Here is a 21,604-nt window from a genome sequence, read left to right as displayed (position 1 = left end):
TGCCTATCTAGAAGTGTAGTTCCAGTTTTAACACCAGTGCTCATTGTTTCAATTTTGGTAACGTGTAGGTTCTAACACGATTCCCAAGAAGAAGAAGCCAGTCATTGCTATGAAGATGGTTTTTGAATTGAAGACTACAAGGCCTATCGTGCTCATGTTTTGTTCTAGATGGGAATCGTGCTCATATTTTTGTATAGAACTTTACTACTCTCTATTGTGGATGGGAAATCACTAGTATTGTAACTGAATGGCTTATTTTGGATGGTGCATGGTTTATGACTCATTTGAGGCAATATTTATATATATATGTATTTGAGTTCATCTTCTATTGGAAATGAATGTTGGCTTTTTTTTTCTCCTTGCTACTCAATGAACGTTTTGTGATTGTTGGCAGCTATGTTGCGTAATTAACATTAGATTATTGCTTTTTACAAAAAAATAAATGACAATAAAAAAGTTGTCACTGCCAACAAGTTTTACTAGTGACACCAGAAAGTCGTCACTTTTTATGGATGGAAAACAATGACAACAAAAGTCGTCACTGAACGGAAGCATAATGTGACAACTCCAAGGGTTGACTATGACAAGAATTTAGCTAGTTTAGTGACAATAAAAGTCGTCACACAATGTACAACAATGAGTGACGACAAGAGTCATCACAAAAGCGAAATCGTTTGTGACGACTTTCAACAGTCGTCACATGGACCCCCTTTTGTGACATAGAACTAGTGACAGCTCTGTGACAGCAGTAAAAGTCGTCACTGACTTTTTTTGTGACGACTTCTGAATTTTTAGTGACGACTTTCGCCTGTCACAGAAACGCAATTTTCTTGTAGTGCTTGTTGGGTGGAAGATCCACATTCAAAAGCATTCAAGTGCCATCTTGCTCGTCTACCTGATTACTTATGGGTAGCAGAGGACGGCATGAAAATGCAGGTCAATTTATAATTATCATGCTACTAGCTATGAGACAAGATTAGTGCCTTGTAAAGGGGAGCAAAAAATTAAAGAACAAAGGAGGCTATTAAACAAAAATTTGTCATATGGGAATAGAGAGTATAGTGGCCCTATTTCCTTGTCCTGAAATGGGTAAATACATGACCATTTTTTACCGTTCCTGATCATTACTAATTGCATAGTATTAGATATAGCGTTTCTAGTAGATTAAATTACATCCATTAGCGGATTCTAAATACATATGTTGCCATATAAAAAATACCGATGCTCTTTCCTACAATCCAAGATCTGTATTGTTCTATATTTTCCAATTTGATTGTCCTTTTTTAAGAATCCAGCTTTCCAGTAATAGTAGCTTAATTGAACTTTAGTCCTTTGCCTGATGAAATTTAGAATTTGAACTTTAGTCTCATTAATTTGAATTGCTGTCTAAGTAATTAATCAAGCTTCCCAACTAACTAATTGATTCAGCACATTATTCAACAAGTAAATATTTGAGGTTTTAATTAGAATGAGTTGCCTAATCTTCAGAATCAATCTTGACATCCAAAAAAACTTGTCAAGTACCAACTTTCATTTTAATTCCAAGTTTTGCAGACATTCGGCAGCCAAGCATGGGAAGCAGCTTTGTCAATTCAGGCAATTCTATCTAGTAATCTAGCTGAAGAGTATGGACCAATGCTTAAGAAAGCTCATGACTTCATAAAAGCATCGCAGGTGAGACTATAGAATCAAAAACTCATTGACATTAATTGTTAACCAACAATGCAAAGTCTAACACAAAATTGCTTTCTGATTCAAGGTTGGGGATAATCCTTCCGGGAATTTCATGAAAATGCATAGGCACATTTCCAAAGGATGTTGGACATTTTCAACGCAAGATCATGGCTGGCAAGCCTCTGACTGTACTGCTGAAGGATTAAAGGTATATTTGCACTAAAATTTTGTGAATCCTTCTTTAGTTTTCTTAAGTAGCATTTTGCTTCTCATAATTATGTAGTCTCTTACTTGTTTTATAGGCTGCGACTTCTTTTGGCACAAATGCCACTGGAACTTGTTGGGGACAAAATTGAAGCCGGGCACTTATATGATGCTGTTAATGTTATATTGTCTTTACAGGTTTGTGCAAACACTAACAACTGAATTAACTCTCCTTCTATCTTTTAATAAACCAAATTTAGTCCTTAAACCTTTATTTTTGCCTGTTTGACACGGAAAGCTCATATTTTCCTTCAAATACGTCCTAATTAATTAGGAGACACTAGTTCCTTCGTTGAAGAAAATATTTCTGCCATGGTTGACTCCTATGTCAAGAAAAATACATTTAGTTTCTCTCAATCACTAGATTGGAGTTAAACTTTTCCTTAAACTAGGACTAATTAATTCCACTTTGCATCTTTAGTTTTTTCAACAATTCTGAATTTGGATTCTAAACATTTAGGGTTTGTTTGGTTCACGGATTGGATGAAATGGGATGACTCATCCTCAAATTATTAATCTTGGATTGAGTCATGCTCAAATTAATAATTCAAATAATCTAGTGTTCGGTTGGTTCTAGGTTGAATAAGATGTATTGAGAAATAATCCTATCCTATGTATGGTTGGAGGTTGGATGAGATATGATTACTATTTTAATGACTAAAGTATCCCTTAATTTGTAGGATCGTTTTAGTAAAATAATTTAATAATTTACAACTTTTATTAAAATATAGTAATTTTAAACTTTAGAATTATAAACTAAATCAAAGGGTTTGATATATAAAAATTTGCATTCACTCAAACTCAGTCTATTCAGGCCCTTAAAAATTGGTTTTAATATAGTTTTTTAATCTAAGTTTGAAATTCAACTAAATAATGAGCTGAGTTTTGGCTGAATTAGGGTTAAATTGACTAACATTCAACCCATTTTAAAAGAGCCAAACTCAAGCCAATATAGAATTTTTTTTTTGGATTGAGATTGAACTTATTAAAGCCCTCATTCATAAAGCCCAATTGATAAGGTTATGTATTTATATATATTTTGGTTGAGAAAATAAGATTTGTAGGGGCAATTTAGTCTAGGGGCAATATAGTCCTTTTTTATGATGTAAGTAGGGCAAATTAGTCAAAAACTTTTAATATAATTAGTAGGGGCAAATTAGCCTGTTTTGTTATCATATTATTATGTGAGTATGGTTATATGATATTCAGTATGAATTTGTATCATTAGTAAGGCAAATTAATCCAAATATTGTTATGTTGGTAGTAGGGTCAAATTAGTCCAAAAAAAACTTTAAATTAATTAGTAGGGGCAAATTAGTTAGTTCATGTTTTATCATGTGAGGGTAAGGTTATATAATTATGAGAGTATAAATTTATATTATTTGTAAGGATAAATTGATGTAAAATTTCATCATCCTAGGATGACTAATACAACTTCTCCCATGGGATTATTTTATCCCATGAATAGGAGATTAATTCGATTAGTTGGGATATGTCATCCCATGTGCAAAATGCAACTAAACATGGGATGATACATGATGATTAATCTAATATTGTGTCATCCCATGAACCAAACAGACCCTTAAGTATTTCGGCCACGGTTCTCGCCTAGACAAGGATGGAACTAGAGGAGGGTGCGAGGGCCTCTGCCTCCCATTCTAGATATTTATGTTTTCTTTCCTTAAAATTTTGAAAATTTCAAAAAGTATTCTATTATTTTTATAGGTCAATTACTCTGTTTGATTGCAAGTATACAGGTCAAATTAAAATATAGAATAAACTAAGGTCGATCTCGGAGAGAATTAAAATAATTACTATGCTTTTTTAAACGCACTTTATTATCTAAACAAATAAAAGTTCAAGTAAAGACAATTCTACAATTAGACTATACTAATGAAAAGATAGCAAGTCATAAATTTGATGAAGAAATTTCTTAGGGATTTGAATTCCTTGTAGTTTAACTTGAGGTAGTTAATTCGGTTGATCAAGGCTAGTGACTTATGACTTACTAACGACATAACTTCCAAAATCATTTGTAAATTATTTTCACCAATAACTAACATACTTATACTAAATCTCCAACTATTTGCATGATGAATTAATTTAGTATGAGGTCATGAAACTCTGAAGTTATCATATCAAGTCCACTTAAACTCGTCTCCTACAATTGTGAACATGGAATCTGGGGTTCGTACATTTTGAATTACACCACGCAATGCAATATCTAGCACTAACACATGCTTTGATGATTCATAATTGGAGCACAGACAATTACAAATTTTGCGTACAAATAAATGAACCAACAAGTCCACAATATAGCCAAGTTCGACACAAATTAACATCAAGTCAAAAAACTACACGTCCATCTTTATCCCTAGGAACTATTGATTTAGCTTGTCATGGAAATTGTCATGTTAAAGCACATATTACTTTTGAAACAAAACATGAATAACATGTAAAAAAATAAGAGAAAAAATTGAAGAAATCTTATTCAGGATGAACTCCTCAAACTCTTCTTTGCAACTTGTTCTTCAACTTTGATACGAAAGTATCTCTTCACGAAGAGTTCCTCACTTTGCTCTCCTTTATCAAGAACTACTACTACTACTACAAGTGAACTATTAGCTAACACCATCTATCCAACCTCTCCTCATTTCTATGTCCAAGTACTACTCTTTATAAATTGCCCTCCATTGGTCTCTTGTGGAAGACAAAAAGGTATTCATTTTTTCTATGTGAACACAAAGTTAAAGTTATCTTCAAAAAGTCAAGAAAGATGGCTCCGTGGAATCTAGATGATTTGAGATGATTAAAAGTGTTGTCGATGTTAAGCTGTCATTGATTTTCAAGTCATCAATATGTCCAATCAACTTTCCAACCAAAAGCAAGTAGCATGTGGCAAGAAAGAATCGAGTTGTACAAGTCGTGTAACTTGCACATATTTTTTGGCTGGAGAAACTGGGGGAGAAAACTCAGCATGCTCGTGGGATTCTGGGCTGGTTTCTGCGAAGTGTTCTTGAGCAACGTTGAACCGTTGCAAGCTTCATTCAGTTTCTTCACCTGTCTCACCGCTGCTTTTTATATGCACACTTCTTGCTTTTCTTGCTCAATTTGGCAATCCAATTTCCTCAAATTCTCCGGTCTTTTTCTCTACAATACTAATCAACCAAATGAGTAAGAAAAAGGACAAAAGTTCAATCATTGATCAACATGTTCAAGCATCAAATTGTAACACTAATTCCAACTTCAACATTTGGTTTTGATTAAGAAATGATTGGAAATTACTTAAAACATCAACAAAATATGATGCATATAACATACTTATAATAAATAAATCAGTTCTAATAATGTGGCTGGGTACTATATTCGACTCTTTGGCTACAAAATTGCAAAAGTAGTTAATTTTTATTTTGAATTATTAGTCGGTTACATAATTTACCAAATTTTCCAGTCATTTTACCTTTTTTTTTTTGGCTTGTGATCCTTTTCTCAAATTATAAATAGCACAAGAATGGTGGATTTCCAGTATGGGAGCCGGAGAAAGCATGCCGTTGGATGGAGGTAACAGCAACAACTAGTTCCACATTATACCATCATCTTGCTTTTGTCCTAACAAAACACTATTTTTCGTAATCCAATGTAGAAACTCAATCCAATTGAAATCTTCCAAGAAGTTATTATCGAACGACGGTCAGATGTCCCTCTCTTTCTTTCCTGCTCCCCCATCCTCGATTTCCAGTCTTGTTGTGATCACAGAAAAAAAAAAAAAAAAAAACTACTTGACTGAAACAAGTACAATGCTAGGTATGTGGAATGCACTTCTTCAGCAATTCAATCTCTGATTCTCTTTCAAAAGTTGCATCCTGGACAAAGGGAAGCGGAGATAAAGACTTGTATCTGCAAAGCTATAGCTTATATTGAATGTGAACAAAAACAAGATGGCTCATGGTTTGCTTCTCTATACCCTGATTTTACCTTTGCTACTTTCTTTTTCACAAAAAAGAAAAAAGAAAAGTTAGTTTCTTTATTCCGACATATAATCTCTAAGCAATCAAATCTATCACCACTTAGAAAGTAATGAAAATGTTTTCAACTAAGGGTCCGTTTGTTTCGGGTGAAAATGTTTTCCAGGAAAATATTTTCCTAATTTCCCGTGTTTGGTTGCACAAAAGTTACTGAAAACATTTTCCTATGTAAAATATTTTCACTCATCTTATGGAAAACAACTTCCCTTCCAAACTTACTGAAGTTGTTTTCCGAAATGCATGCATCCCGCCTGTAGTATGTTCCAAACTTACTGAAAACATCTTGTAGTATGTTCTTTTTTTTTTAAGTGTAAACAGGAGGATTCGAACCCAAGACCTCTTCCTTACACTCCTCCCCCGTATACCCAACCCAACCCAACCCTCCCCCTAGTATATTCAAAATAAAAAAAAAACCTCATCCTGCTCATCCTATGCTAGTAATTAATTATGTATAATAGGGACATTCTTTTCTAGAGAAACTTTCAGCAGTGAGAGTATGTCACAATAAGCATTGCATGTGATTGATATTTGACACTAAATGGCAGCAATTTGTTTATTGCTTAAGGAGATATTTTTTATTCATATATACATTTCTCCAAGATTTTTTAAAGTTAAACAATGAGATAAATTTTCTTATTTTGCATGGGAAGAAGTATGTAGTTATAATGTGTAGAAAGTAAAGATAGAGATAAAAGTGAAAATATTTCAAAAGTTAAACAAACACCAGAAAAATGAAGTAAGAAAATATTTTCAATAAGCTAACCAAACACCTGAAAATGATGAAAGGGAAATGATTTTCATTGAAAATTACTTTCACGGAAAATATTTTCCCAAGGAAAATATTTTACTTCCAACCAAACAGACCCTAAAAGTTATTAGACTTTTAGAAATGTTTCCTATTTCGTCACCTGATTTTTTTATCTCTTCATTTTTATCTTCATTATTGTTGTTATATTAGTAATATCATTACTTGAAAAAAAAAAGAACAAGGTGGCTCATGGTCCGCTTCTCTATATCCTAAATTTTTTTTTTTTATTTTTTTGTTCCTTCCCACTCCCGCCCCCTCTCCGCCGTGGTTCCATTACAATGGTGAAGGTGGGAAGAAGAAAGTTTGAAAATTGAATCAAGGATCTCATATATACCTGATTAATATCCTTATGAATTGAACGAGATCTTAGGAACAGTTTTTTTTTTTGGGTAAGTTTATGGACAGTTTCTTTATTATGGAATATAATCTCTAAGCATTCAGATTTATCCATCAGAAATTAATAAAAGCATTATAACTTACAAATATTTAAAAATTTACCAAATTTCCTATTATACCCATTGAATGTTATTTTCTTGACTTTTATCCCTATTACTATAACTATTACGATTTTGACAAAGTTTTGTCCCCATTTATATGCAATTTTAACGAATAATAGCAGTCAACATCAGCGTATCATGAAGGTTTGAATTCTTCATAGGTTTGGTCGCTGGGGCATTTGTTACACTTACGCGACCTGGTTTGGGGTGGAAGCACTGGTTGCTTCAGGAAAGAACTATAAAAACTCCCAGACTCTACGAAAGGCTTGTAGATTTTTGCTATCAAAGCAATTGCCTGATGGTGGATGGGGAGAGAGTTAAGTTTCTTGCTCAAATGAGGTTCATAAATTTTTTTTCTTTTTCTTTGATCTCCAATAGTTTCATCCATTTTGAAGTAATTAATGTATCACTATGGACACATCAATTAGTTTGTTTTGATAATATCTTTTATTGTTTTATGAGTTATCACCTTAAATTGTTCATTCATTTAACATTTTGTTGCAACAGGAGTACATTAATCTTGAAGGAAACAGATCAAATTTGGTGCAAACTTCATGGGCCTTGTTAACTTTGATTGCAGCTGGGCAGGTCAGTGTGAATATTAAAAGAAACAAATTTTGCTTCTTATAACTAGTCTTTTTATTTTTCCCACAAACGTTAACAGTTATATATATTTGATAAACCCTTGATAAATACAAGAATTAATTACACAAAGGGACAACTACCCTCATTTGCTTCCTCACTAAATCCATCAGCCAAACTGGGAAATCTTGTTCCCATTTAATATCATTCACTAGCTGAATAGCAAACTGAGCTAGAGCATGGCTAATTTCATTTTCTGTTCTAGATATACACACAAACCTACAGCTTGCAAAATGTGAAGTCAAATCCTGCACATCTTCCAGAATAGTTGCAATGGTACTATCATACTCATGGCCACTATGTATCTGGTCAATAACTGATTTGCTATCCGAATGGATTGTAATTTTAGTCCATCCTACCTGTTTAGCCATCAGCATTGCATTCCTAATTGCTAAAGCTTCTTCTTTACTTGGTTCCCCCTTATATTGATTGACTATTGCCTTTGCTTTCATGATCATTCCGTTCCACTTTCTTGCAACAATGCCTTGACCCCCGTCCTGATCATCCTTGATGATATCGCCGCATCCGTGAATAAGCAAACATCATCATCCCCTGCTGTTTGGCCTCGCGTTTGATGCTCCTTGATGTTTGCCATTGCAGTCTGCTCCTTTTCTTCCTCCCTTGCATGCTCATATTCCAGCCATTCCACTTGCGCCTTGGAGACAATGTTGGGTGAATTCTGGATTTCATTGTCAAAAACTCTTCTGTTTCGTGCTTTCCAGATTTGCCAAAACAGATTAATGGTGAGGTTCACTCGGTCAGGTCCACATTCCTTTGAAGTAGCTTTAGTGGCTTCCTTCCACCATAGCCAGAGATTGTGTTGTTTGTCTACTAATCCATCCCAGCTAACCGGTGCCAATTTCCAAACCTCCATCGCATTCACACAAAAAAAGAGTAAGTGTTCTATGGTTTCTATGCCTTCTCCGCAGCAGCTGCATCTTCCCTCACCTTGTCCAATCCTTTTGAAAATTACTTTATTGGTTGGTAAACAATTTTGCAAGCATTTCCACATGAAATGTTTCAGCTTGGCCTTTACCTTTTGGTGCCACAGATTCTTCCACACCGTCTGTTTTCTAACTTCCCAACTTGACTCAGCATTGTATGTTTGGTTTCGACTGATCTGATTTTCCTCCTGCCTTGCCCTTGCATATCCTGTTTTCACCGTATATGCTCTAGTCTTTGAAAATTTCCAAATCAGTCTGTCCATTCTCCTTCCAATGCTGGTGGGAATACGTTCAATGAGTTCAGCCTGTGTGTTACCAAACCATGTCTGCAAAAGTTCTCTTTTCCATCTCCTTCTTCAATCAGCTCACTCACCCACTTGAGATAGCATCCCTCAGGTTTTTCAGCCTCCATCTTACCACCTTCGGACCCTATTACCCATCTATCCTTCCATATACTTACCGTTCTTCCATCACCTATCCTTTTCCATAGTCCAGCCAACAACAAATTTTTTACACTATGAATGCTTTTCCAGCTCCATTATGCTGAGCCAGGAGGGCCTTTGTTCATCCAATTGGGATCCTTCATATATTTCGCCTTCATTACCTTGCTTACTAACAAATTCGGAGCAGTTAGAAATCTCCAAATTTGTTTTGCAAGCAAGGCAGTATTAAAGGCTTCCAGGTCTCTGAATCCAATTTCACCTCTACCCTTCACCTCTGAGAGTTTTTTCCAGCTTGCCCAATGAATACTTGCCTCTCTCTCCCCTTTGCCCCACCAAAACTTTGCAATTTTCCCAGAGATTTCTCTACATAATCCCTTTGGGAGCCTGAAACATGTCATTACATATGTTGGCATGGCCATTGTCACTGCCTTTATCAGCACTTCCTTTCCTCCTTCACTCAGTAGCCTTTGTTTCCATCCCTGTAGTTTGCTACTGATTTTGTTCTTTACAAAGCCAAACACTTGTGCCTTTGATCTTCCAATAGCCATTGGTAGTCCCAAATATGTCCCATTCACTGCTTCCTTCATATTATCCAGGCCTTCGCTTATTTCGTGCTTCATCCTTTCTTTGGTATTTTTACTGAAGAACAATGCTGATTTTTCATAATTCACAACCTGGCCAGATGCATTACCATACTTTGTCAAAATGCTTTTCACCTTTAGAGCTTCCCGTCCGGTTGCTTTACAGCACAAAAGAGAATCATCTGCAAAAAATAGATGAGAGATAACCAGACTGTCCCTACAAATTTTCACCCCCGTTAGCTCCTTTCCTTGCACAGCTTTATGAATAAGGCTAGAAAGACCTTCAGCACATATGATGAAAAGATAGGGTGATAAGGGGTCCCCTTGCCTAATGCCTCTAGTAGGTGTGACATTTCCAACCTTCTGGCCATTTAAATTGAAGGAATAAGTCACTGTGGATAGACAAGCCATAATCCATTTGACAAATATTGGACAAAAACCCATTTTCAACATTAATCTCCCCACAAAAATCCATTCTACCCTATCATAGGCTTTCGACATGTCTAACTTAATAGCCATGTAGCCTGTAGACCCTTTTCTCTTATTTTTTAGAAAATGCAAAATTTCATGGGCTACCACTACATTATCCAGAATTTGTCTCCCTGGGATGAATGCAGATTGTGAGTTGCTAATGTAGTGCTGGAGAACATGCTTCAAACGGTTTGCAATAATTTTTGAGATAATCTTATAAAGCACATTGCACAAGCTAATTGGCCTATAATGTAAAACGGATGTTGGAGAATCAATCTTTGGGATTAGAGAAATGATGGTTTCATTCACAGTTTTAAGCAGGCAACCAGAATGGAAAAAACTATTTATGGCTAACACCAAATCCCCTTTTATTATATGCCAATAATGTTGGAAAAAAAGTGGGGACATACCATCCTTGCCTGGTGCTTTGTTTGGATGCATAGAAAATAATGCTTGTCTGATGTCCTTTTCCTCCACAGGTTTAATCAGCTTCGCATTCATCTGTCGTGAAATAGTGCTCGGGATCTCCTTAAGGATCTCCTCAAAGTCATCCGGGTTGGTTGTAGTAAAGAGATCATTGTAGTATTGACACAGCTCCACCTCAATTTCCTCCTCACTCTTGCACCAGGTCCCATCTTGTTTTTCCAGCGTGCTGATGGTGTTTCTTTTCCTCTTTGCCTTGACAGTTGTATGGAAATAAGCTGTGTTTCTATCTCCTTCCTTGAGCCATTTGCTTCTAGATTTTTGGCTCCAATACAGCTCTTCCTCCTCATATGCTTTGCTTAGCTGGTTTTTTAGCTCAATGACTCGACTTTTATTTCCAGATTCATGTTCCTCCTTCACTTCCTTGAGTTTCTCCTTTAATTCCTTGATCTTTACTTTTGAGTTTCCTTGTACCTTTCTCCGCCATTCCAGGATAGCTACCCTAACTTCCTTGATCTTCCTCGTTATTTTGTACATTCTTGATCCAATTTGAACTTTCCTCCATGCCCCTTGTATCACCTCCTTCATGTCTGGATTTTTTGTCCATCTTTGGTCAAAATAGAATCTCATTTTCCTCTTGGTTATCTCTGGATTTGTATCTACCATCAAGATGGCATGATCCGAAGCATCATTCTCAATATGTGTACACACAACCCTATCAAACCTTTGCAACCAACCAGCAGAACATAATCCCCTATCCAGTCTCTCTTTTACTTCCCCCTCCCCCTCCCAATAATTACTCCAGGTCCTTGGTAGCCCTTTATAGCCTATATCTAATAATTCATTGTCTCTTATGAAACTATAGAAATCCTTAAAACTACTCTCAGCTCGCACCCTCCCTCCCCACTTCTCCCCATTTGACAGTAAATCATTAAAATCACCAACCATTACCCATTCTTCCCCCCAGCCCTTCTTCCATTCAGCTATGTGTTTCCATTGCTCTTTTCGGATATTGCTATCAGTACTAGCATGAACACACATCAACCACCACTGGCTATTTACTTCCTTGTCCGTAATGCATGCTAAGATGTACCAATCCGTGTGGCTTAAATGATCAATAGTCACAGCATTGTTCCAGTATAAAGCCATGCCCCCTGCCTTCCCAATTGAATTAACAACATATCCCTTCTCAAACCTTATTTTCTTTTGCACAGATCTCATAAATTTTTCTTGATTCTTTGTCTCACTCAAAAACACCACATTAGGAGAGTGGAAGTGTAAAACTTCCTTTAGTTGGGGAATTGTCAAGGGGCCTCCTGCACCTCGACAATTCCACACCACAACTTTCATTTACCCCTTGGAGGCATTACGGGATTAGCCTCCAATTCCCCAGTTACAATCAAGTTGTTACTCTCCAGTTTTAAACACTTAGCCTTTGGTGTTTCCACTGCATCCACATCCATTTGTTGAGTCTCTTGTTGCATTGCTTCTGCTTTCCTTTTCCCACGTAGGTTCTTGTCTGCATCCGAAAATTTATTTTCTTGTATAGTAACCCTTCCTCTTCTCACTCTCCTGGTACAATGTTTTTTTCCTTCCTGCTTACTACTTGTTTCCCCCCTTGGTTTCTCCTGAATTCCTAACAATATCTCTAACTCGTCCCCTGCCTCTCCCCTGTCTAAACTACTGCCCCCCCTTGACCCCCCTTGTTGTACACTTCCATTTCCACATGCACCAACTCTAAACTTTCCCTACCTCCTACCCCAGGGTCCTCACCCTTACCATACCTTCCCTTGTCGTTATCTTCTGCTACCCTTTTATTCCTTAAAACCACCATGTGTTCCTTTTCGGTCAATTCTTACTGATCCTTTAAATATGCGTCCCACTCTTCCTCCTGCATTTTCCTCCTGATTTGTTCCTGAGAAATTCCTCCTTTGTCCACACCCTCGGTCTGATTGGTCTTGCTCGGAATCACTCTATCCCCATCCCCTCTGTCTCTCACCACTAAATGCCCAGTACTCTCTTCCCTTTCCCTTTGTGCTTTTCCTTTCTCAGGTACACCCTCCTTCGCTCCTCTTAACGGTGAGACCATAATGTTGCCTGCCCTCATCCAAGCTCCATACTGCACCTCTCGCTGACCACAACCTTCGTCTCCTGGCCCAGAACAAGCTCTGTCATTGTGTCCTATAACTCCACAGTTGTAGCAGAAATCCGGACAACGCTCATACCTAAACTCCACCCATTCAGCTTGTTCTTTACATTTGATTTTTGTGCCTCTAATCAGTGGTTGTACTACATCTACTTCCGCCATAATTTTCATATGCCTTCCACCTTTCCCCCCACCTCTGGAATGATCACCTCTCTTACTGAGTTAAAAATCTGACCCAGTTTAAAACCCACTGCTCTACTCATCCAATGAACAGGGAGATTCCATAATTGCACCCAAAGAAAAACATACCTGAAAAAGCTACTGTCTCATGCCCAACCAACCTCCCACTCTCTAAGCACAAAGACCTGGTTATCCATTATCCAAGGACCCCCTGTCAGTGCCTTTTTCTTTTCTTCCTCCTCTTCAAAGTGAAACTGAAACAATGTGACAGCCCCACCTTCCCTTAAGGCGAACCAAAGGGGTTAGCGGACTGCCTGCCCAGCTCTCGCCAGAACTAACGGTGCAGTTTAGAGCGATCTATTGCGTTCCGGAACTTATAACGCGCGTAAACAGAGTAAAAGGGCAAAATAACCCAAAATAAAAAAAATGAAATTCGGAGTCGGCCATGAATAGTAACCGACCCGTCAGAACGCAACCAAATATCAAACAAACATTCACATCTTGAACTTTAGCAATTACAATCCAAAGTGACATACAAAAGTTTTTCAAAAGTTAATATATACACGGTTTGCCAAATTGAAAGTGAAAACGGCCCTAAAGATACATTTAGGGTTTCACTTCATATACAATACAAAAGAGATATACATCTAGTTCATTCGGCAACCATCTATCAAGATTCATTCCAAAAAGAGTCATATTCCTATAAGGAAAACAAAAGGAACGGTGTGAGCTAATTGCCCAGTGAGATACTATCACTTACGCAACCAAGTGCATATAAGCATCAAACTTTCATTCAATATAGTAAAATAAGCAAAGGTACACGTCAAATATGGTGATAAAAGGATACGGATGGCTCTCAAGAGCCCTTTCCTCGTTTGCATTTCTTGATCGGACGTCATTGACTCTCCGTCAATGTTCAAAAGTAACCAACCGTAGACTCCATTTTACTCCCACTCCTTCCACCTAACATCCCCCTACCGGGCCCGAAATCCAAACACTTGCACTTTGGTATTACTCGAGTATACCGGAATCGAGAGTCTCGCATACTACAAGATTCCATATAACTTTACCCAAGGTTCATTAATTGGCACGACCAAGCCCTCGCCGGCTTGATTCAATCAACTACCAATGGGGTTGAGCTCAATGATAACATTTGTAGTCGTTGGATACTCGTCCAATCGACACCAAGTCAAGTACTTTCATTTCATGTAACATTTCATGTAACATTCAAATAACATGACAACAATGATATAAGGCATATAAGTGAGAGTGATAAAGTACACTTTCACTTCAATCAAGTCACATTCAATTCACTTCAAGCAATTTACATTCAAAGCCATATAGTAACACACAAGTGAGTAGTACACTCACCAGGGTCAGTGCAGATACCTCCCAAAAGAGAGCTTTAATCACCAAGAAACCCTAAAATAATCCAAGGAAAACAATTGAAGGTTCCACTTTCAAAATCGAGTATACCGAATGCACATGTGAGGCTCGACTACCGGTCGTATGCCTTGCCAAATAATTACTAAAGCAAGGGTGCAAAACATGATTTTTGGTAATGAAAAGGTAACATGAAGACCTAGGCTCAAACAACCCAAAAGCCCTTCGTTCAAATCACAAGTAAATCCAACTAGCTTTCAAGAAAAATTTCGGTAGCATATCCCTTGTTTTTACCTATTTTCCAGCCATCATGGCTTCATTATGTCCTCAAATCAGTCCCAACATCTCGTACAAAAATAATCTCATTCCCAAAAGCCGTTCACTAGGCTTCATGGCATTCAAGTACAAAATTTAGCTAGAAAATGACCGGATATGAAAGTCAAGCCCTAAACTATTCAAATAAACACAATAAGACTCGATTATAAGTCATAAACCAATTCTACATACTACCAAAATAGGGTTCCCTAAGCATACACAAACAATAGAGGAAACCAGAAAATTTGGAAATGCAATTAGCTTTGGCCCTGAAAAAAAATAGTTTTTGTCCTCATTTTGCGGTAATGGTGCCAAAGGCACTACGATTATCGGATGAGGGTACAAGACCCACCATTTCGAAGCTAAAAGACAGGGCTACAACATCACAGAAGGTCACTCAACCCATTTTTGAGTGCAAACAGGTCAAAAATGCAAGATACTACATCAAAACCGTAAAAACAGATTCACAGAACGCATTCTAGCGGAAACATCATAACTCAGGCTCTCCAAGTCCAAATCCAGAAATTCCAAAACCAGCTGAAAGCTAAGAAACAGGGATACATTTCGTCAGAAGGACTCAACAACCAATTCGGAAGCAATTCCAGCCAAAACAACCAATTACAGGCGCAATTCTTACATTCGGGTAAAACCAGAATAGCAATAGTAATTTCGACTTTTCTCATTCTACACTACTCCGATTGACCTGAAATTTTGTAGGCACCTCTAAAATATCATTCCCTACAACTTTCATGTTTTAAGCCAAGGCCAATTCGGCCTCTAACTAGGAGCTATAAATTCGGGCAGAATGTTCCCAACCAAAACCCTAACTTTCTACAATTTCTTCCAAACCAGAAATTGGTTGCAATAATCCACTTTTTCCACCTTCTAGAGGCATTATATACCATTTCCAATCATCATAGATAGCCAAACAATCATGCTTATATTAAAACAGAAAAATCCCCAAAAATAATAAAACTTCATCACTTCAATCACAAATCAAGAAATAATCCATAATATTGCATCTCATACTACCACTAATCATGATTTAAGCATCAATTAAGGGAGGAGGGTGGTTCTTCACAACTCACCTTAGAAACAAGAGAGAGAGAGCAATAGGTCCTCCTAGCTTCCCAAATAACTCCACAAATCAACTCCCTAACACTAATTGAAGAGGTTTTATGGAGAAATTGCAAGTTTCAATGGTTGGTTGTATGGATTTGAGCTAAATGGAAGCAAAACTTGAAGAGTTTCTTCCTTTCTTTTTGAGAGAGAGAGTCGGCCAACAAGGGGAGAGAAATGGAGAAATTTTGGTTGTTTTTTGATTTAATTAGTCAATTGGTAAGACCATGAATAGTGGTCTTAAAGGTAAACCCACTCAAATGGTGACACTTGTCACCTTTTATTAAATTCTTACCTATCTTGTCTCTCTTATACCAATCCACTTAGCCTCCTCTAATTATCTCTTAACACCCGATAAATTAATTTCAGTATCCAAAACTTAACCTAGTTGACCGAATTTTTTCGAACATTTCGCACTAGTGGGTCCCACGTCCGGTATACGCTCTTAATTTCTCAAAATCCATTCGATACTAGAAAAATCATCTAAAAATTATATCTGCTCCTTAAAAGTATCTAGAAATTTTTTCCTAATCACGAAAATGCAGAAAACAAGCCACGGAAAATAATAAAACCTAGAAAATGGAAAAAATACGGGTTCTCACAAACAAGTTTGGACCCAACTCTGTTATCTTCATCCTCCTTGGATATCCCCACACATGATTGATGTAGTTCTTGACACCAGTGAAGTTGGCCACTTTATCCCCCACCAGCTTACCAAGTAGACTTCCTGTGCATCCCAACATTCTTTCTTCAATATCATCTCCACTGAGATCTATCCCCTCTGTTTTCTTTGCTGACAGTTCAAACCTTTGGAAAGCCCTTGCAAGAGATTCCTCCATCTTCCCGTATAGATCCAAGTAGAAGCCAAGCACTATTTCTTGACGATGAAAGAGCACAGCTGATAAACCTGCAAGGAAGTCCAACAGACACTCAAAACTCTTTAGATCTGTACCAGAGTGAAAGCTATTTCAAAAAAGGAAACAGGAAAAAGAAAAAGTAAAAGTCCGTCCAAAAGCCAAAGTGGAGCCGAGAAACTCAGAAAGCAAAAAAGAAATAGCTTTGGCCTTGCCAACATCTCCCTAGTTCCGACAAGATTAGAGTGTTCCACTACATTGTCAAATGGATCATGTTGTCCCCTCGCATTTACTCCAAACAATCACTGACCAAAAAGTCTGGAACTTGCTACAACCTAAACAAAGACAAAACGACTTTAGACAATTTTTGTAATCAACAAATGCTGTGCTTGGATCTAGAGCTTTGGGTTTTTTAGGTTTAGAAAGGAATTGAGACTCTGTTTGCCTTCCCCCGCTCCTACACAGAAGAGAAAGGTACTCTAAAAGTTAGAGAGAGAAACTCCCAATGAGAGAGACGTGAATGAGTTGAAGATGCATAAGTCACAAATTTTCTGCTTCTTATAACTAGTCAGTGTGACTGTTTATAAATTTTCAATCTTCTTATTCCTTTTCTCTAAATTGTCCCTATAATAAAATGCAATAGCGAAATGGATAAATTGTTTAATGGGATTATTCCATGAACCCCCCTTGGGGTGTATGATAGTTCGATGAAAGTCCTTCAGTACTATTTCTTTTTTTTTTTAAGTCAATTAGTAATATTTATACTATTCTATTGTAGAGAAGTAGAGCCTAACTAGGTTGTATAAGAAGTTAGAAGGGAGATATGTCCATCTAGATCAAAGAGATGTTTTGGCACACTCTTTGAGTTTTTTTACCTATAGGATGCGAGATTTGAATTCTGACCTATAGTCCAAAGAAAGATTTTAAATCCCTTTTGGTGATCAACTTGCCTAAGACAACTTGGTTTCCTTCGCCACTCTGTCTTTTTTTTATTCCCATCACCTTTGATTTAGCCAAACTTTCCTCTCCCTAAAGCCCTATCCCTCTCTCTTCATAATGAGCCAAAACCCACTGTTCCAACCCTAACGACTACTGTGCCATTCCAAATGTTCATTTCCACCACTAAAGAAGTCCTTCTCTAAGACACATACACACCCACATTCATAAACAATTTCATTTGGATATGCAAATACTTGCTCAAGAGAAAATATACACTCAGAAAAAGATTCATAAAAATAATATAAGAAACAACAGCATTTATAATCGATAGCGAAAGCTCTGTTGCATCTCCTTCCATTTATTGCTACTTAGGGGAGTTCATAAAACTGAAAACTAAGTCTAATTCTAAAGAAAAATTCAAGGGTGAAGTGCTAATTTGTTGCATTCATAAAGCTATAGGCATTTGATAATCAATTGAATTTGAGCACTGAATTGAAATGTTCTATTCTTTGAATTTATACAGTCTAGTACAATATTACATTTCCATTATTATATTTAATTAGCTGATTGTATTTCCTTTTTAATAATAAAAAATTATATACAAATAGAAAAGTATGCGTAAGAGAGATAGAGTGCATCTATTTGTGAATATTTGTGTTTGACATAAGAAATATGTGTCTTTGTGTGTGCATATGAGAGAGTGATAATGTTTGAAAGTGTGCCTTAGACAAGGAAATTAGTGTGTTTGCAAGAGAGATTGTGTGTGTGAGCATGAAAGTAACATACATACATGCATACATATACATACATACATACATACATACATACATACATACATACATACCCTATATATATAGAGAGAGAGAGAGAGAAAGAGTATTCATATGCATGAAAGTTTGTGTTCCGGAAAGAGAATGTATATGTGTAAATTTGAAATTGTGTAGCTGTGTGAAATCTTAAACGAGTGTTGCAACATTAGTCTTCAACTTTAGCAAAGCAAGTGATGAAAACTTTTGGCTCAGAATTTTGAACACTAACTAAGTGCTCATAACCTAATCATAAGAGAATTCAATTATCAAACCACCGTTATTTAAAAAATATTAAATTAAGGAAATTTTAGTACTTAACGGACTTATCAAACACCCTTTTAGGAGAAAAAAAAAGGAAAGAAATTAAGCTCAACTATAGCCCAACTCGTTTCAATAATTTTGGGGTAAGAAGAATAAAAAAAAGTCAATCCTAGTACAAGAAACTTGCAATTGGGGAGGGAAGAATAGGTAGGTACCCATTCCCACACGAGCATGGCGTTTCAAAATAACATAATCTCTCTTGCATGAATAACGTGATAATCAACATTTGAGCTGCATTTTTTCCCCCTTTTGGAGTGGGAGATGGGATAGGAGAAAGCAATGCCATGAGTTGTGATGAATGATCGATCATAGAGAATGTAGGTCGAACTTAGAGGATAAACTTAGGGCAACCCAAATCTTTGGGATCTGAGGGTATAAATGAAAATGATATGCATAAATTGGGTTGTTTAGGAGGCTAGGAGTTCTTTATGTTCCTAGTATAAATTTGTGCTAGTTAATAATTCACTTTAGAGCTCATCGTTGTCATTTTCTTCTTTATACATGTCACCCTATAAAGGAGGTTAATGTAATTACTGAAACGTAAGTAGAAATGGATACAATTGTCATATATTTTTGGGGAGATATGTGAAATTATTGAGGAGAGTTGGCATAGGGACATTGTCAATTGGAATGCTATAATTGCTCGTTACTTGCAGCTTTCATGATTAACACCCTACCATCTGTTTTGAGAGGAAAAAAATTGAAAGAAAAAAAAAGACAACTCTGACCTGTTTGACATATTAAAAATATTACAAAAATGAGTAGTTTTATCATTTTATGTTATAAAATTACTGACAGGAGGTGACTGCAATACGCCTAAATCTCAAGATTTTATCTATAATATAGTTAAACCTCAAGGGGGGTAAATGTAATTAACCCATAATAAATGTTAAATTACTAATATTCATTTGTATACTAACATAATATGTACAAATAACAAAATCTATTCCTTTTTCATGAAAAATCTATAACCTTGTACATTGCTCCATGATACCTTATGAAATTTCCTATGATCTCAGGGTGAGCATGATCCAACTCCTATATATCGTGGCGTAAGATTGCTAATAAACTCGCAGATGGAAGATGGTGACTTTCCTCAGCAGGTATGTAATAAAGGTCCTCCATATATCTCAATTTTTGCAGTTCTACTTAATATGTATAGATCAACTAAGCTTTGTAGATTCATGCCCTTTTCTTCCTTTTTTTTTTGACTGCATTCATGGCATCTTTATCATCTTGAACTTTTTTATAGGAAGCAGTAGGAATGTTTTTCAAGAGTTGCATTATGCAATATGGGACATTTCGAAATATATTCCCGATTTGGGCTCTTGGTGAATTTCGCAAACGTGTCCTCCATCTCTAACTCAGCAATGCTGAAAGGGATCAAATTGGACATTACAAGCATCCAAGCCAAAATATTAGCAAACATGTATGGAAGCTTTGAAATCAAGCCGGTTGCTTCATATGTTTGTCAATTCCTTTTATATATCTTACCGTGTTACAAACTTGAGAATATCCTTGGAATATTACAATTTATATCTATAATGTTAAATGTTAACATTTTAATTTAGTTGGTTTGTATTTGATTTCTCTAAATGTTAAATATTCCAATCTATATCTATAATGTTGAATGTCAACATTTTAATTTAGGTGGTTTGTATTTGATTTCTCTAAAGTTACCCTCACTAAAAATTAAAAGAGTATGTAGTGTCCTGAAATTTGAATGCCTTTTGTATATTGTTGAGGTTAGCTATCCATTTAACTTCATTTTTTTAAAATGGTTCAAGAAGAGACTCCAAATCTACAAGGGAGAAGGGGGAAAGGGAAGCAATTGCCTCAACTTTTAGGTTTACGAGGAATGAATACAATTTACACAAAAATATGTTATGCGTATAGGAGACTTGGCAGAGTTGGCAACCAAAGGAATGCACTAATAAGACTAGGAAGAAAGGGAATGAAACAAACATCAGAGAGAAGAAAAAAGAGAAAGAAACTGGATTATAAAATTATATTGAAAGCACTCAGATTTTCTTCTTTTCTTTGAAGCCAATTTACCTTTGCTTTGAACATATATAGTAGCACGTTCTTGTTATGTTTTCTAGTATATGACTCAGAAAGGTAGAAATTCAAGCTTATAAGAGGGACTTATTTCATGATACCAATTTGCCAAATTTCAGTGGACTAGCTAGTTCGGGAGGCAATCAAGTAGTTCATACATTGAGTATCCAACTATTTTACATTCGCCGCTATGTAATGATTAGTTTGAAGTAACAAAAAGTCAATTATAAAAAAAAACTAATAATAACTAAATCTCACCCAGTAAGGGTGGCCGGCATCAACTTAAACTGAAGTATGGAAAAAAAAAACTAAATTGAACCTGTAAGAATAAGACTACAATGTCTCCATGTCATAATGCAATCACCACAATGAAGGGTTATTAACTATCTAGCTCTCTCTATGGGAGTCTCACATGATTCCAAAATTAGGACTCGAATGTGTTATATCGCAACTCACAACAGTAAATGGTGATGGTCTCAACTCTCTTATTAAGACTCATGATCGTAGCTTACACGATTCTGAAGATAAATTCTGAATTATATGTGTATTGATTGCCACTCTGGCGCTTGAGAACGTTAGACATGAGAATATTAGACATAGAGAGTAGGGTTTTGGTTTAAACTTATAAATCATAATAGTAATAAATTTAAGGTGTACCTTATGATCAACTCTATAATTCACTAATGTCTAGCATCCATGATCATTCCG

At 36.3% G+C, this 21,604-nt stretch overlaps 1 pseudogene; it reads left to right on the top strand.

Annotated features, from left to right (window-relative positions):
• The window catches only part of LOC113781174, a 31,683-nt pseudogene extending 11,482 nt beyond the window's left edge, over nt 1–20,201 (top strand).
• The last annotated feature ends 1,403 nt before the right edge of the window (nt 20,202–21,604 follow it).

The sequence above is a fragment of the Coffea eugenioides genome, chromosome 8 (genome assembly GCF_003713205.1).
Source record: "Coffea eugenioides isolate CCC68of chromosome 8, Ceug_1.0, whole genome shotgun sequence".
NCBI classification, from domain to species: domain Eukaryota; kingdom Viridiplantae; phylum Streptophyta; class Magnoliopsida; order Gentianales; family Rubiaceae; genus Coffea; species Coffea eugenioides.
Note: the sequence above shows the minus strand (reverse complement) of the source record. Positions and strands in the feature narration are given on the sequence as shown.